Source organism: Carcharodon carcharias, chromosome 7 (genome assembly GCF_017639515.1).
Source record: "Carcharodon carcharias isolate sCarCar2 chromosome 7, sCarCar2.pri, whole genome shotgun sequence".
NCBI classification, from domain to species: Eukaryota; Metazoa; Chordata; class Chondrichthyes; order Lamniformes; family Lamnidae; genus Carcharodon; species Carcharodon carcharias.
The window spans coordinates 187,209,109-187,226,092 of NC_054473.1; the positions used below are offsets into that span (position 1 = coordinate 187,209,109).

The 16,984-nt window shown below is 44.3% G+C and overlaps 1 protein-coding gene across 3 annotated transcripts in view; it reads right to left on the bottom strand.

The window, feature by feature from the left end:
- LOC121279700 (granule associated Rac and RHOG effector protein 1-like) overlaps positions 1–16,984 on the bottom strand; it is a 214,588-nt gene that overhangs the window by 145,980 nt on the left and 51,624 nt on the right. The gene's annotated exons all lie outside the window — the stretch shown is intronic.

Sequence of the window (16,984 nt, forward strand, 5' to 3'; positions counted from 1 at the left end):
TTTTTCCGCACGGTGGTTGAGAGAAACAGAAAGTCCAAAAATTCAACTAATAGACCAAAGACTGTAACCAAGATCTTGCGGTCTACACAACTCAATTCCATACCACAAGATCCTAAATTGGAAACCACAATTACAAAACCAACCACCAAGTCAAGTCAACATGCAATTACACATTTGTATTCTCACCCCTTTCAAAAAACGACACACATACTCAATTTCCAAATTCGACAAGTGTTTCCTGTAGGAATTTGGAATGCGGGAGTTAGCGGGGAGTGGGGAAGGATAATTTATTGCAGTCTCTTCCATGCTGCTCATAATTAGGCTAATTCACTAAGATGAATTTATGTTGCATATTGGGGCTAGAACGTTTCACGTTAATTCAAACTGAAAACAGGCTTTTTCTGTGTTTAGGCTACAGAAACAGCTCAAAAAGCATCCAGAATCCTTCCCTTCATGCTGCACAAATGGCTTCAACAGAAATGAGAAAAACAAGGGAGCCTGCAAATGAGCATGCTCACTGCCAGAGTGCTCACCTCAGCCTGACTTTTGTCAGGTTTCTTGTCCTCACACAGAAAGAGGAGCTGAGGGCAATTTACAACTGCTCAACCTAGGAAACCACTCAATAGACTGGGAAAACAGAGACAAAACTGGCGACCTTCCTGTCGCTTGCCATTTCAACATACCTCCCTGCTCTCATGCCCAGCCTTGGCCTGCTACAATGTTCCAGTGAAGCTCAATGCAAACTGGAGGAACAGCACCTCATCTTCCGATTAGGCATGTTACAGCCTTCCGGACTTTACACTGAGTTCAGCAACTTCAGGTGATGAACACACTCCTCCATCCTCACCCCCTTTTTGATCTCCTTTTTTCTAATAATTATTACATTTTTTTAATATATATATTTTTTTCTTTTCCCACCTATTTCCATTATTTTTAAAATGTATTTCCATCCATTGTTTTATCTCCACCTTTTAGCCTATTTCGATTCCTTCCCCCTGCCCCACCCCCACTAGGGCTATCTGTCACTTGCTCGTCCTGTTTTCTACTCTTAATGTCACCATTAGCACATCCTTTAGCTAATATCACCACCGTCAACACCCCTTTGTCCTTTTGTCTATGACATCTTTGGCAATCTCTCCTTTGCCTCCACCTATCACTGGCCCTCTATCCAGCTCCACCTGTCCCACTCCCCTTAAACAGCTTATATTTCACCACATTTCTTATTCCTCTTTAGTTCTGATGAAGAGTCATACGGGCTTGAAAGGTTAACTCTGTCTTCCTTTCCACAGATGCTGTCAGACCTGCTAAGTTTTTCCAGCAATTTTTGTTTTTGTTATAGACAAAACTGGTATTTCTATAACATCCCAAACAAGTACTTTTCAAAGGGAGTCAGTGTTATAAAGTAGGAAACACAGCAGCCATTCTGATACAGCAAGCTCCCACAGACAACAATAAAATAAATGGGATAATTTGTTAGGGATATCAGCTGAGGGACAAATATTGGCCAGGACAGTGGGGAGAACTTCCCTGTTGTTCTTCAAAAGTGTCATAGGATCTCCTACAATTACATCCACACGAAAGGGTAGACTGAGCCTCTAATTAACGTTTTATTGAAAAGCTGCACCTTCAACAATGCAGCACCCTCCTTGGAGTGGCAATCCAGATCATGGGCTCAAGTTTCTGGAGTGGGGCCTCAACATAGTATCTTATGGCTCTGAAAAAACCATGCCTGGATAACTGTTTAAAGTTAGCTTTGCTTTTGCGAAGAGAAGGACCAACTGCTTGAGAAGGAAGACAGCAGCCTTTTTGCAGTCCAGAGCCAGTCCACAGCCAGAAATGAACATAAGCTGTTCCTAAGTTGCTCTATGTACTGGGATTGAGTACCCTCAAGTATTCCTTGAGCCCACGTGAAAAGCAGCGCAAGAGTCATCAATCGTTGCACGGATCAGCACTGAGAGAGCAACCGTATAACCCAGTTATAATTTCAAGGACTCCACCATCCTTTTCCCTTTGAACCATTGGCTTTTAACATTTGGCAGAACACCTCTATTTTTATTTATTTTTTGGTACGTGTGTGCATGCATGCACGCGAGACTTAGGGTTATGAAAAACCTTTGTATTTCATACTGTATGTTAATAAGCTTTGCCTTTCTAATCAACAAGACTGGTTTTATAATAATTTTGTTGTTTATTGAAGATCATTGAGTGGTCATTCTGAGATTAATAGGGAAAGCACATATTTAGCCATATAACTTGCTGGAAACATCATGTAAATATATGTTGTGACCCATGGAGTACTGGGACTAGAGACAGAGAATGCACTCCTCCCATCTCATCGTAACAATATTTATCTCTTAAACCTCACTAAAGAAACTGATTATCAATTATGTCAGTTAGTTGGGGGATCTTACTGTGCACAAGTCAGCTGCCACGTTTCCTACAACAGTGACTACACTTCAAAAGGTTGTAAAACATTTTGGGGCATTGAGAAATGTGCTATATAAATGCGGGTTTTGTTTTATTAGCATGGGTGATTTAATTAAAATTATAACAGGAAGAAGTCAGACACAGACTGTTTCAAGTGATTGAGAAATCTAGAACAAGCAGACATTAATATGAAGCTTAGGACCCAGTCAGAGAAAGGGTTTCTTTAAAGCTGTGAAACTGTGGAATGCATTGCTGAGTTTATAGATTGAACTAGGCACACCTTTTATGGATAAAGATAGATAGTGGTCAAAAGAATAGGGAATTAAGGGGTGCAGCAACAGGCAGGCGCATGTGATGGTAACTTCTACCCATGTGGAGGTTAAAAGCAAATAAATGGCTGGGTGAAATGGTCAGTTTCTACACTATGAACTGACAGCATTGGTCCACCTAAACTGCAAAAACAACTATAGGAGCAAACAACAGATATCTGCCATCTAAATATTTCTTCTGCCAAATTCCACCACCCCGTTCTTGAAGGTGCCAGTTCCTTTCTGGGGCACAGTTCACAGCTTCCAGAGGCCTACTGGCATTTAACCCAACTGTTCATTAATCACATGAGGCAGCTTGGGCATCATCTGAGTAGGGTAGTATCAGAATTTCTCAAGACTGAATTTGTTTTTTTACAAAATGGAAGGACATATCATTACCTGGGCATTTGGATGCTAACCTGGGATTTTTTTTTCCAAGAGGCCATAAGTTCATCTTGGAACTGTCAGCAAGCAGGCCCCTTCCAAGAAATCATCTGACCTTTATGGTACTTGAGCAAGATCTGGTGGTTTGTTTTGAGCTGCAATCACTAATTGCAAAAACTGAGAACGCAAAGGCTGATAATTTGATGGAAATTAAATGGGAGAGAGAAAAAATTTTAAGTTGCGAACCTGCTGGTTTTGAAGGCGTCTTGTTGGGGAACAAGCTGAGGAAGGAAGACTACCCTAACTGGCACTATCTCTACGTTGCCTGCGATTGTGTGGGGCTATCAACCTGTAGCCAGAGAACCCTCATCTGACCTTAACCAGTCTGCATTTGAACTAGCAAAGCTGAGACCAGTTGGTGAGAGCTTCCAGACATCCACTGGGGCCAGTGGCCCACCTTCACACGAGGGAACTCCAGGTGGCCAGAGTCAAGACTTTATCCTTTATTTTATAATACCCATCCTCTAAAGCCCATCCCTGTGGAGAGACTTTATCAGTTTGTCCTTGCTTTGTCTGTATGTGTGTCTGTGCACGCACTGCGAAAGTTCTTTAGGAAGAGATAGATAGTTACACTTCCCAATTACAACTGAGTGTCAACCAGTACTTGCAACTTGTTCAAAAAGCAGTTTTGTTTTATAATAAACAATCGTTCTGAGTTTATTAAAAGAGGCCTGGTTGGAGACTCTCTTATTCTGGGCACCAGTAGCAGAAATAGACGATTGGCAACTTTGGTGAGAAAATTATACTTTTAAATTAATGGTACGTGCTGCGGAGTAGTGGGGCTGGATCATACACGCACTGCTCCCATCCCAGTCCTAACAGTAGTCAACAGCAGGAGGAGTCACAGCTGAGTTCCACCTGGTCAACACTATTGTCCACATATATACACATTCAACTGGGATGGGAAAAGAGAGGGAGATTTACTGAACAGCCTATGGGAGTAGATACTCTGGCTAATTCTTCCCTGCCTAATCTATGAGTGCTGAGGCTAATTTAACACCTTCACTGCTGTCCCAACTGAGATCAACTAGTTTAACAAGGACCAATTTTTTTTTAATTGATTCATGGGATGTGGATGTCGCTGGCAAGACCAGCAATTATTTTTCATCCCCAATTGCCCTTGAGGTGGCGGTGGTGAGCTGCCTGCTTGAACTGCTGCAGTTCACGTGATACAGGTATGTTTCCCCTTGTAGAAGAGTCTAGGGCCAGAGGGCATAATCTCAGAGGGCATTTCAAACAGAGATAAGGAGGAATTTCTTCTCTCATAAGGTAGTTAATCTGTGGAATCCTTTAGAAGCTGGGTTATTAAACATATTCAAGGAGGACATAGATTTTTTTAATCAGAGAGAGAATCAAGGGTTATGGGAAAAAGGCAGGAAAGTGGAGTTGAGGATTATCAGATCAGCCATGATCTCAGTGAATGGCAGAGCAGACTTGAAGGGCCGAAGGGCCTACCTCTGCTCCTACATCTTATGGTCTTATATTAGGGAGGGAGTTCCAGGATTTTGACCAAGCAACAGTGAAGGAACGGCGATATATTTCCAAGTCATGATGGTGTGTAGCTTGGAGGTCATTTGGAGTGGTCTACACTGTTCAGCTAAGAAATGTGCTCAGAATCCCCTACTGGCTATTTACAGAGTAGCACCTGGAGGCCTGGGAGGAAATCCACCCTCTTGGATAAGGCCTAAAGTGAAGGAAAATATCTCCATTAAGTGTGTGATGGCTTGGCTCAGTGGGAACACTCATGCTAGAGTTAGTGTGTTGGCCAACATCTACCCATCAACAGCCACCACCACACATTTTCTGGGAATTTAATCTCATTACAGTTTGTGGAACACTCATGCTTAAATTGTATGCCAGATTTACCTAACTAGGAACTATGCTTCAAATATTAATTAATTGGCTGTGAATCATTTCCAGATGCCCTGGAAAATGTGAAGGATGCTGTACAAATATACAAAATTGATGAGCAGGAATAGATCGGTTGGTCCTTCATGCCTGCCCCACACGAGGATGGCTAAACACTTCTTCCCTCCCCATCACTCCACCTCACACCCGTCATGCCCCCAACCATTGTATCCTCTAGGACAGGCAAAGGTAACAGAGAAACCTCCAGGGCTAATAAGAAAAAAACTCAAATTCTTCACTAACCCCGTTAGGCAATCAAAATCAGTCAAGTGTATTAATTCAAGTGCAGAGGTCTCAGCAAGACAAAAAGCCGACAGTGAAATCCATCATGTTACATAAGCAGCTGCAATAATCAGCCAGGGTCAGCCAGTGAAGACCATCTGACAGCAAACATTCCCTTAGCCAACCACAACAGCACCAGTACATTCCAAGGGTGCACTATCTTTAGTCATGAAGGCACACATGCGTCACACTTCTCCTAGAGGCAGGTAACTAGAGACCAGCAAACCCTGACTGAACCAGTGTCTTGCAAAGATGCTTCGACAAACATTGTGCCACACGTTACTTCTGAAGAGTTCCCTCCGATCCTGAAGCTGCTGGATCATGCTTGGGGGGGGTGGGGGGGGAGACACAGGGTGGCGAGGGCTAAAGGTTCGCAGGCACTGGCAGACTTCTAGTATTTTAATCAGATGGCCATATTTTGTGTGCATGCCTAGACAGCATGTATAAATGGGTTATTTGAAGTGGGCGGCTGGTGGCGGGGGGGGGGGGGTGCTTACGCAAGAGAGTTGAAGGTTTTTGACATTATTCAAGCCAAATGTTCATTTTGTGAAAGGCTCACATATCAGGGCACAGGGTAAAGGTTAGGTTGTCAGCAGCAAGAGGGAAGTCAGATGTAAGATTTCAATTTATACACATGTGAAATATTAGTTACCAGGAAAGGCCTTTGAAGATACTAGGTGCTAAATGTCAAAAGACACATATATTTCTTGGGAGAAAAAGGGTTGAGAGGTGCGGCAAGATGGTGGATAGGTCAAATTAAAAGGATACAGTGAGAGGGCATGGTTAGTTTGTCAGAAGGGATGGGCTTGTTGTGCCCAATGGGCTTGTCCCGTTCCTGAAAACTCATGCTCTTGGAGACTGGTGCCAAAATGTTACACCCATACAAGTAAGCAGTGTATATACATACATATTCTTCCCAATTTAAGTACTCACTGAAACAGCACATTATTAGTGTTTCAGCTGCCTTGCAATACTCTGAAGAATCATTCAGATTCGTAAATCACTAGTTACTACAACCCTACTTGTCAGATATAAAAGGTTAAGCAATTCACATTAAAAACACTTCAGTTTGGAGTACACTCATTTGCCTGGGCACTTGACAGAGAAGTGACTGACACATGCGCACTCACCAAAAACTACCTCCACAGGACAAGGGCAGCAGACACATGGGAACACCACCACCTGCAAGTTCCCCTCTAAGCCACTTACCATCCTGACTTGGAAATACAGGAAGAGCAGAGGTTCAAGAAGGCAGCTCACCACCACCTTCTCAAGGGCAATTAGGGATGGGCAAGCCAGCAACACCCACAACCCATGAATGACTAAAAAAATTTCACTGACCCCTTCAATTCATTTCAGGATCACTATACCCTGATAACAGAATACCCTCCTCAATATATTACTTATTTTACAGAAACATAGGAAACAGGAGGAGTTGGCCATTTGGCCCATCAAACCTACTCAGCCATTCAAACAAATCATGATTGATAATCTACCTCTTGCGCCATTTTTCCCCACTATCTTCACATCCCTTCATGTCATTAGTCTCCAAAAATCTATCAATTTCTACCTTGGACATGCTCAATGACGGAGTTACCACAGCCCTCTGGGATAGGGTATTCCAAAGATTCACCATCCTCTGGGTGAAGAAATTCCTCCTCATCTTAGTCTTAAATGGCCTGTCCCTTATTGAGACTGTGCCCCCTCGTTCTAACACAGTGAAGTGAAGGGCCACAGAACAGTATACCCTGACACAGATTCCCCTACTGTTCATCAGCAATAACAGCCACAAGAGAATTATTTCCTCACCAGAGGGGAGACGATGTGATGAAACTTTTACCATGAACAGAATAAGATTCCCGAAGAGTTAGTGGTTTAATGGACCACATGCTATGATGTTAAATCATTCAGACAGAGAAAGTCCCAGGTTAAATTCCTAGTCAGCGCTGAGTTCACTCAGCTGGGTAGTGGTTACAATTAGACTTCATATTCCAGTCAGTCTAATGAGGAAGAAGTGAAGTCAGCCAAGGTTCCTGCTATTCACCGTTATTCCGTAATCCTTGTACTCCTAACAAAACTTCCATTTATATAGCACTCTTAAAATAGTAAACACTGTCTCTAGCCAACACAAGACAGCTGTGCAAGATGGCCACTTGTCGGTGCATGCGCAGAAAACCACTGACGTCATTTGCATGAGACACAGTGCCACTTGGATCTTATTCAGATCCTGAAGCCATTCACCCAGTTTCTGAGCCTCATGAGCAGTCTGGGCACAGCCATCCCACAGTTTCTGAATCTCCTGCCCCATAGCCTCTTTCACCTTAACCTGGGCCTGTCACCAGGAAGAAGCACCGGAACTGAAAATGGGGCAAATGGAGGCTGTAATCTGGAACTGTAGCCACTACCAGATGGATCAGAAACCTCCCCTCCCTCCCCGTGCCTCCGTCCCTCTCCGGCTCCATTCCTCCCCACGAACTCAGGAGGAGGTGGGTTTTTTTTAATCACTGTCTTTAATAACTGCTGATAAGCATCTCTGCTACTGGCCGCTGCCTACTACATCACTGCCTCCTCCATGGACAAGTGCATATGCATGGCATTGGCAGCAAACACAGCCTATAGTAAAACATGTCAAGACACTTCCAAGGAGCTTTATCAGACAAAACTTGACTCAGGCCCACATGTTGGGGCAAATGACCAAAAGTTTGATTAAAGAGGTAAGTTTTAAGCAGCATCTTAAAAGGAAGACAGTGTGGAGAGGTTTACGGACAAATTCCAGAGCTTAGCGGCTGAATGCACACAGCCACCATTGGTTGCGCAATTGAAATTGGGGATGCTTGAGGCCAGAATTGGAGAGAGATCTGCAAGGTGTCAGGCCAGAGGAGATTACAGAGACAGAGGAGGATTGTCACGCAGGAGGGAGTTGAAGAGATGGGGAGGGTTGTCAGGCTAGAGAAGGTTAGGGAGATTGGGAGGTGCATTGTCAGGCTGGAGGAGGTTAGGAAGATGAGGAGAGTTGTTAGGCTGAAGCAGGTTACGAAGATGTAGAGGGAGCTGTACAGGCTAGAAAAGGTTAGAGGTGCAGGGGTGTCAGGGATCGAGGAGGTTACAGAGATAGGGAGGATGATTGGGCTGGTGGTGGTTACTGAGATGGGGTCGGGGGGGGATGGTCAGGCTGGAGAGCAGTTATGGAAGTGGAAGCTTATGGAGATGAGGATGGGAGAATTGCTGGCTGCAGAAGGTTACAGAGATAGGGCGTCTGTGGAGCTGCGGTCTGTTGGGGTCAGCTGCAAGTCTTGATATCAGATGGCATTCATGGCCCAGGCTCTGGAACCAGCCCAAGTCAGTGTCTCTGGAGAGCTGGAGGGGTTGGGGGTTGTGGAGATGGGAATGGAAATAGGTTGAAGAATCAAGCTGAACTGCTGTCACACACCCTCAAGCAGATAATTACAGGGCAGAGGTTCACTGGGGTGAGGCGGGGACGAGGTGCAGTTAGTTAAAATAGACAGGTCCTGCAGAGCTGGTCATCCATTCCACTGCCAGAAGAGTTGAAAAAACTTTCCATAATAAAATTTATTTCTAAGCAGTATATCAGGCAGTTGTATTAGGCTTCATTTAAAAGTTTCTTTCACGGGTCGCGGACATCGCTGGCAAGGCCAGAATTTGTTGCCCATCCCTAACTGCCCTTGAACTGAGTGGCTTGCTGGGCTATTGCAGAGGGCAATTAAGAGTCAACCACATTGCTGTGGGTCTGGAGTCACATATAGGCCAGACCGGGTATGGACGGCAGGTTTCCTTCCCTAAAGAACGTTAGTGAACCAGATGGGTTTTCACAACAATCAGTGATAGTTGTCATGGTCATTATGACTGAGACCAGCTTAATGTTAAGACTTATGAATATAATGTAAATTCCACCAGCTGCCATGGTGGGATTTGAGCCCATGCCTCCAGTGTATTAGCCTGAGCCTCTGGATTACTAGTCTAACAACACCACTACGCCACTGTCTCCCCATGTAGACATGATAGACAGCAACCCACCTCAAACACTGGGCCATATGGCCCATCTCAGACCATTGCGGGTTTGCTCTGACGAGCTCAGGATGAAGAGTCCAACCAGCCGGCCAAAAAGAGTGCCTGAATTTAGTCCTAAAAGAAGCCATTATAAACAGATTTCCCTGTGCCGTGGCCAGACAAGAATCACCTAATGATTCTGGAATGCCTGGACAATTGCCCAAGATTCTTTCAGTAACACTGACTTACAGTTCCCATTGCCCAAAAACCATTTAACTGAAAATCTACCTCTCCCCTGTGCTCAGTCATACCCAAAGCAGTAGATACAACTGAGAGTAACTGGACAGAGATTCGTCTCTCTCATCTGACAACCCAGCAAAGCTAATGTACTGTGTTAATTTTTTATACATGAAGCATCTATTGAAATAGTTCTTTCTTTCCTTCCAAACACACCTTGCATCTGTATAGTGCTTTTAAAGTAAACATCCCAAGATGCTTCACCAAAGCATTATCAAACAAAATTTAATAATGAGCCACACAGTACGGTATTATGACAGGAGACTAAAACCACTATTAAGGAACATCTTAAAGGATGGAAGAAGATGGAGAGGTTGAAGGAGGGAATTCCAAAGCTTGGGCACAGGCAATTGAAGGCATGGTCGCCAATACTGGAGTGATTAGAAATCAGGGATGCACAAAAGACTAGTATTGGGCAATAGCAGTATTCTGAGGGTTATAGAGCTGGAGGAGTTAAGGATAGAGAATTGAAAAGGATGAGAATTTTAAAATCGCAGCGCTGCCGGACCAGGAGCCAATGCAGGCCAGTGGGTATAGGGGTGATGAAAATACAGGACTTGGTGCAAGTTAGGCCATAGGCAGCGGAGCTTTGGTCTTTTGATCAGATCAATATCTTGGGTGCCACCAATCAGAAACTTAACTGAGCCAGCCATTTAAATACTGTGGTACAAGAGCAGGCCAAAGGCTGGGAACTCTGCAGTCAATAACTTACCTCCTGACCCTCACAGTCATAGAGGGCTACAGTACAGAAAAAGGCCCTTCAGCCCAACAAGGAAGCACCAGTCAAACAAATACCTAGCTATTCTAATCCCATTCTCCAGCACTAGGCCCATAGCCTTGTATGCCATGGCATCACAAGTGCTAATCCAAATACTTCTTAAATGTTATGAGGGTTTCTGACTTGACCACCCTTTCAGGCAGAGTGTTCCAGATTCCCACCACCCTCTGGGTGAAACAAATCTTCCTCACATCCCCTCTAAACCTCCTGCCCCTTACCTTAAATCTATGCCCCCTGGTTATTGATCCCTCCACCATGGGGAAAAGTTTCATCCTGTCTACTCTACCAATGCCCTTCATAATTTTTATACACCTCAATCATGTTCCCCTCAATCTCTTCTGCTCCAGGGAAAATAACCCCAGTCTATTCAATTTCTCCTCACAATGAAAACTCTCCAGCCCAGGCAACATCCTGATAAATCTCCTCTGCACTCTCTCTAGTGCAATCACATCCTTCCTATAACGTGGATTCCAGAACTGCACACAATACTCTAGCTGTGGCCTAACCTGTGTTTTATACAGTTACAGCATAACCTCCCTGCTCTTATATTCTATGCCTCGGCCAATAAAGGCAAGCATCCCGTACGCCTTCTTAACCACCTTATCTACCTAAGGGATCAGTGGACATGCACACCAAGGTCCCTCTGATCCTCGGTACTTCCCAGGGTCCTACCATTCATCATGTATTCCCATGCCTTGTTTGTCCTACCCAAGTACATCACCTCACACTTATCCAGATTAAATTCCATTTGCCACAGATCAGCCCATCTGAACAGCCCGTTTATATCCTCCTGTAATCTAAGCCTATCCTCCTCACTATTTACCACCCCACTAATTTTCGTGTCAGCCGCAAACTTACTGATCAACCCTCCTACATTCAAGTCTAAATCGTTTATATATACCACAAACAGCAAGGGACCCAACACCAATCCCTGTGAAACCCCATTGAACACAGGCATCCAATCACAAAAACACCCCTCGACAATCACCCTCTGCTTCCTGCCACTCAGCCAACTCTGGATCCAATTTGCCAAATTGCCTTGGATCCCATGGGCTCTTACCTTCATTATCAGTCTCCCATGCGGGACCTTATCAAAAGCCTTGCAGAAGTCCAAGTAGATTACATCAAATGCATTGTCCTCATCTACACATCTGGTTACCTCTTCGAAAAATTCAATCAAATTGGTCAGACATGACCTCCCCTTAACAAAACCATGCTGACTGTCCTTGATTAATCCCTGCCCCTCCAAGTGTAGATTAATTCTGTCCCTCAGAATTGCTTCCAATAGTTTCCCCACCAGTGAGGTTAGACTAACTGGCCCGTAATTCCCTGGTTTATCCCTTCCTCCCTTCTTGAATAATAGTACTACATTGGCTGTCCTCCAGTCCTCTGGTACCTCTCCTGTGGCCAGAGAGGTATTGAAAATTATTGCCAGCACCCCTGCTATCTCCTCCCTTGCCTCACTCAACAGCCTGGGATACATTTCATCCGGGCCTGGAGATTTATCTACTTTTAAGCCTACCAGACCACTTAAAACTTCCTCCCTTTCTATGCTAATTTCTTTAATTATATCTACCTCATTTACATATCCACCTCGTCCCTCTCACTTGTGAACACTAATACAAAGTATTCATTTAGAACCCTACCTACGTCTTCCGGCTCCACACAAATTACCAAAATGGTCCTTAATGGGCCCTACTCTTTCCCTAGTTATCCTCTTACTCTTAATGTACTTGTAAAATAACTTTGGATTTTCTTTTATTTTAGCTGCCAATGTTTTTTCATGGCCCCTTTTTGCTCTCCTAATTTCCTTTTTAAGTTCCCCCCTCCCTACACATTCTATAATCCTCTAGGGCTTCCGCTGTTTTGAGCCCTCGGTATCTGCCATAAGCCTCCCTTTTTTCTTCATCCAATCCTATATATCCCTCAGCATCCAAGGTTCCCTGGATTTGTTGGTCCCACCCTTTGTCTTTACTGGAAAATGTTGGCCCTGTACTCTCCCTATTTCCTTCTTGAATGAATCCCATTGCTCTGACGCAGATTTACCTAAAAGCAGCTGCTCTCAGTCCACTCTGGCCAAATCATATCTTATCTTATTAAAATTGGCCTTCACCCAATTTAGAACTCTGATTTCTGACTCATCCTTGTCCTTTTCCATAACCTTGAATCTAACGAAGTTATGAGCACTATCTGCAAAACGTTCCCCCCACTGATACCTCTACCACTTGCCCAGCTTCATTCCCTAAAATTAAGTCCAGGACCGCCCCCTGTCTTGTTGGACCTTCTACATATTGGCTTAAAAAGCTCTCCTGGATGCATTTTAAGAATTCTGCTCCCTCAAAACCTATCATACTATGACTAACCCAGTTAATGTTGGGGAAGTTGAAATCCCCCCCTGTTGTTTTTACACTTCTCTGAAATTTGCCTATTTATCTGCTTTTCTATTTCTCTGACTGTTTGGGGGCCTATAGTACACTCCCAGCAATGTGATTGCTCCTTTTTTGTTTTTCAGTTCTGCCCATTTGGCTTCATTTGAGCAGCCTTCTAAGATGTCATCCCTCCTTACTGCTGTAGTTGATTCCTTGATCAATACTGCAATATCCTCTCCGCTTTTACCTTCTTCCTTGTCTCACTGAAGACCCTATACCCTGGAATGTTGAGCTGCCAATCCTGCCCCTCTCTCAACCATGTCTCTGTGACAGCAATGACATCATACTTCCATGTGTTAATTTGTGCCCTCAACTCATCTGCCTTATTCGTTAGATCCCTTGCATTAAAATAAATACCATTCAACTTTGCCAAACTCCCTTGTGCCTTAACTGGCCTATAATTTCTATGCCTTCCAGACTCACTTGCTCTCTCTTCTAATTTTGGCTGTGCATCTCCTCCTGCTGAACCTCTTCTCAGGACCCCATCCCCCTGCCAAGTTAGTTTAAACCCTCCCCAACAGAACTAGCAAACCTCCCCGCAAGGATGTTGGTCCCATTCCAGTTCAGGAGCAACCCATCCTCCTTGTACAGGTCCCATCACCCCCAGAAACGCTCCCAATGTCTCAGAAATCTAAAGCCCTCCCTCCTGCACCATCTCTCCAGCCACACATTCATCTGGACCAACCTCCTATTTCTATACACACTAGCGTATGGCACCAGAAATAATCCAGAGATTACTACCTTTGAGGTCTTGTTTTATAATCTGCTTCCTAGCTCCCTAATTTCTGCTTGCAGGACCTCATCCCTCTTTCTACCTGTCATAGTACCAATATGTACCACAATCTCTGCCTGTTTGCCCTCCCCCTTTAGAATGCCCTGCAGCCGTTCAGTGACATCCTTGACCCTGGCATCAGAGAGGCAACATACCATCCTGGAGTCACGTCTACAGCCGCAGAAACGTCTGTCTGTTCCCATTATTATCGAGTCTCCTACCACTATTGCTCTTCCCCTATTTTTCCTCCCTCCTGTGCAGCTGAGCCACTCACAGCGTCATGAGCGTGGCTGCACTCCCCAGAGGAACCGTCACTCTCACCGTTTTCCAACACAGAGAAACGGTCCTCGAGCGAGATGCACCCTGGGGATTTCCTGATTACCTGCCTGACACCCTTCTTCTGACGGATGGTCACCCATTCCCTCTCTGTCTACACTTCCGTAAGCTGTTGGATGACCATGTCTAAAAATGTGCTCTCCACGAAACTCTCAGCCTCGCGGATGCACCTCAGTGTCTCCAGCTGCTGCTCAGGCTCCGAAACTCGGAGCTCAAGTAGCTGCAGCTGGTGGCACTTCCTGCACACGTGGTCGGTCAGAACGCAAGGAGCGTCTAGGACTTCCCACATGTTGCAGGCAGTACATAACACAGGACTGAGCTGCCCTGCCATGTCTCTAGTTGAAAAAAAAACCTTGCTTTACGTTAAATACAGTAAAAAAAATAGTTAAATTATTTATGTACTTTAAATAAAAAATAGAACAGTTACCTTTCCTTAGCTTAATCTATTTTGAACGGGAGAAAAACACTTTCCCACTACTAACCAATCAGTTCTCATCTTTGTGTTGACGTCACTTTTTGAAGCTTCCCCACACTCACGCTGGTTCTGATCTCTCCACCGCTGTTTTGTGATGTTATTTTCAAGAAGAACTGCCTGCAGAACACTCTTTCCAGACTGCTTCACCGCGATGCTGACTGCAAGATACTCCTCCCAGACTGCTTCACCATTATGCTGACTGCAGGACACTCCTCCCAGGCTGCTTCACCACGATGCTGACTGCAGGGCACTTTTCCCAGACTGCTTCACCGTGATGCTGCCTTCCCAGACTCTCCAAAGGCCATCCACAATCTATGAGGCACAAGTCAGGTGTGTGTGGAATACTTGCCTAGATGAATACAGCTCTAACAACACCCAAATGTTGACACTGTCCAGGTCAAAGCAGCCCACTTGATTGGCACCTCTTCCACCATTATAAACATTTACTCCCTCCACAACTGGCCACAGTAGCAGCAGTGTGTACCATCTACAAGACGCACTGCAGGAACTCACCAAGTTGCCTTTGACAGCACCTTCCAAACCCAAGGCCTCTACCACAAGGGCAACAGATAGATGGGAACACCGCCACCTGCAAGTTCCCCTTCAAGCCACTCACCACCCTGACTTGGAAACATATCACTGTTCCTTCACTGTCACTGGGTCAAAATCCTGGAACTCCATCTCTAACAGCACTGTGGGTGTACCTACGTCACATGGACTGCAGCGGTTCAAGGTGGCAGCTCAGCACCACTTCTCATGGGCAACTAGGAATGGGCAACAACTGTTGACTTTGCCAGCGAGATGCACATCCCATGAACGAATAATTAAAAAAAAGAATCGGTACTGGTGATCGCCCACTGAATTGGTCACCACTTACAAACATGAAACAAAACCCAACAGAGCAAATCTCATAATTGAACAAGCCTATCACATGCTTTATACTGCAGGCATGAGCTGAGATCACAAGTTCCATGAAGCAATGCTGTAAGGTTTATTTCTAGAACAAGACAAGGAACAAGGAATTTGAACGCTATATGACAACTATTGAGATTTGTCAGGATAGGTGAACAGCGGTATGCCTTTCTGCACAGTGACAGAACTTTCTCTTTGACTTCAAAGCTAAAAGCATCCTCTTCCTGGCAGCTGTTCTTCATCCCATACGTGACCCGATTCTCTCACACTGACCTCAAGTACAAAACTCAGCCAGCAGCATTTAAAGCCATGACATGACGCACAGGTCGAGTTTTTCCTTCTGAATCTTCAGTCGTATTCTATACCTACCAACTCCAGTTTCTTGGTGACACAGGCTTGGCCTGGGAGTGATATCACTTGTTTCACTGTGGATGCACCAAAGGGAATTCAGATCAGCACAGAACAAATCACGTCTTTTCTATCTCAGCATCATCAGCTTTCACAGTAAAATTGCTAAGGCAAAAAGTCCACCAATAACATAGCTGGCTTTGAGGGTTTGTGTCAGAGGTCCAGAGAAGGTACTAGGTTCGATCCCATCCTGTGATGAGTTAATTGAAATCAGCCATAAAACAGGACCTGTAGTACAATTTGTCTCGGCAACCTTAGCTTAACCAAGATAGGAAGGAGGTAGGCCAGAGTGGTTCTTGATAGTGGATGTTTGTGGAAGACAGGGGAGGGGAGGGCAGGGCAGGTGATGCTCTTATCAATAAAAACAGCTTGCAGTCACTATCTAGAGTGTTGAATGAAGAATCATCACCTGAATAATTGGCAAAAGCTCATCAGCAGTGGCTGAAAAGGAGGGGAGGATAAGAGAAACGAGGGCATTTTTTTGTACTCTGAAGAGCAGTGAAAACTGTGAATAGGTTGAAGATGTCAGTTAAAGAAGGAGCGAAATATTTTCACACAATTCAAAGTGCTGGATTGGGAGAAATTAACTGTGTTTGTTCATTATTTAAAATATTTTCAGCTATGTATTCTGTAGGTTGGACAATTTAAGTTTAAGTTCTGTAAATCGGACAAACCTTTGAGATTTCTTGAAAGCTGTAATAAATAAAATTTCTGCAGAAACCAATTCAGGGTGGCTTTTTTAGCAACTTATGCAATGCTCTATGGTTTTGGCTTCCAACAATGCTAATCTTACATAACATGAAAGGGGGGTCTACAAATTACAGATAATCACACTTTTACTCAACATTTTAAATGAAACCTATGGAAGCTGATCTGATTTCTCACCTGCTAATGCTGGTGGGTTAACTAGGCCACAGTAATAAGAGTATTACTTTAGCCCCTCAAGCTAATTCATTCATTCCATTAGATGTTTGATCTGTATCTTAACATATTTTAATTCCTTGATGCCAGAACCCTAAATACCCTGAGGAAAAATCTATCACTCAGTTTTGAAATTTTCAAACAAAAACTTCCATTTTTCATACAGACCATCAGGTTACAGCCTCAATTCCTGGTCTGTACTGCAAGCAGATTTCAGTAGATGCGCTGTAGCTGGCTGTGATTCACATGGGACAGAGAGAATTCAAATCAGGAGTCCCC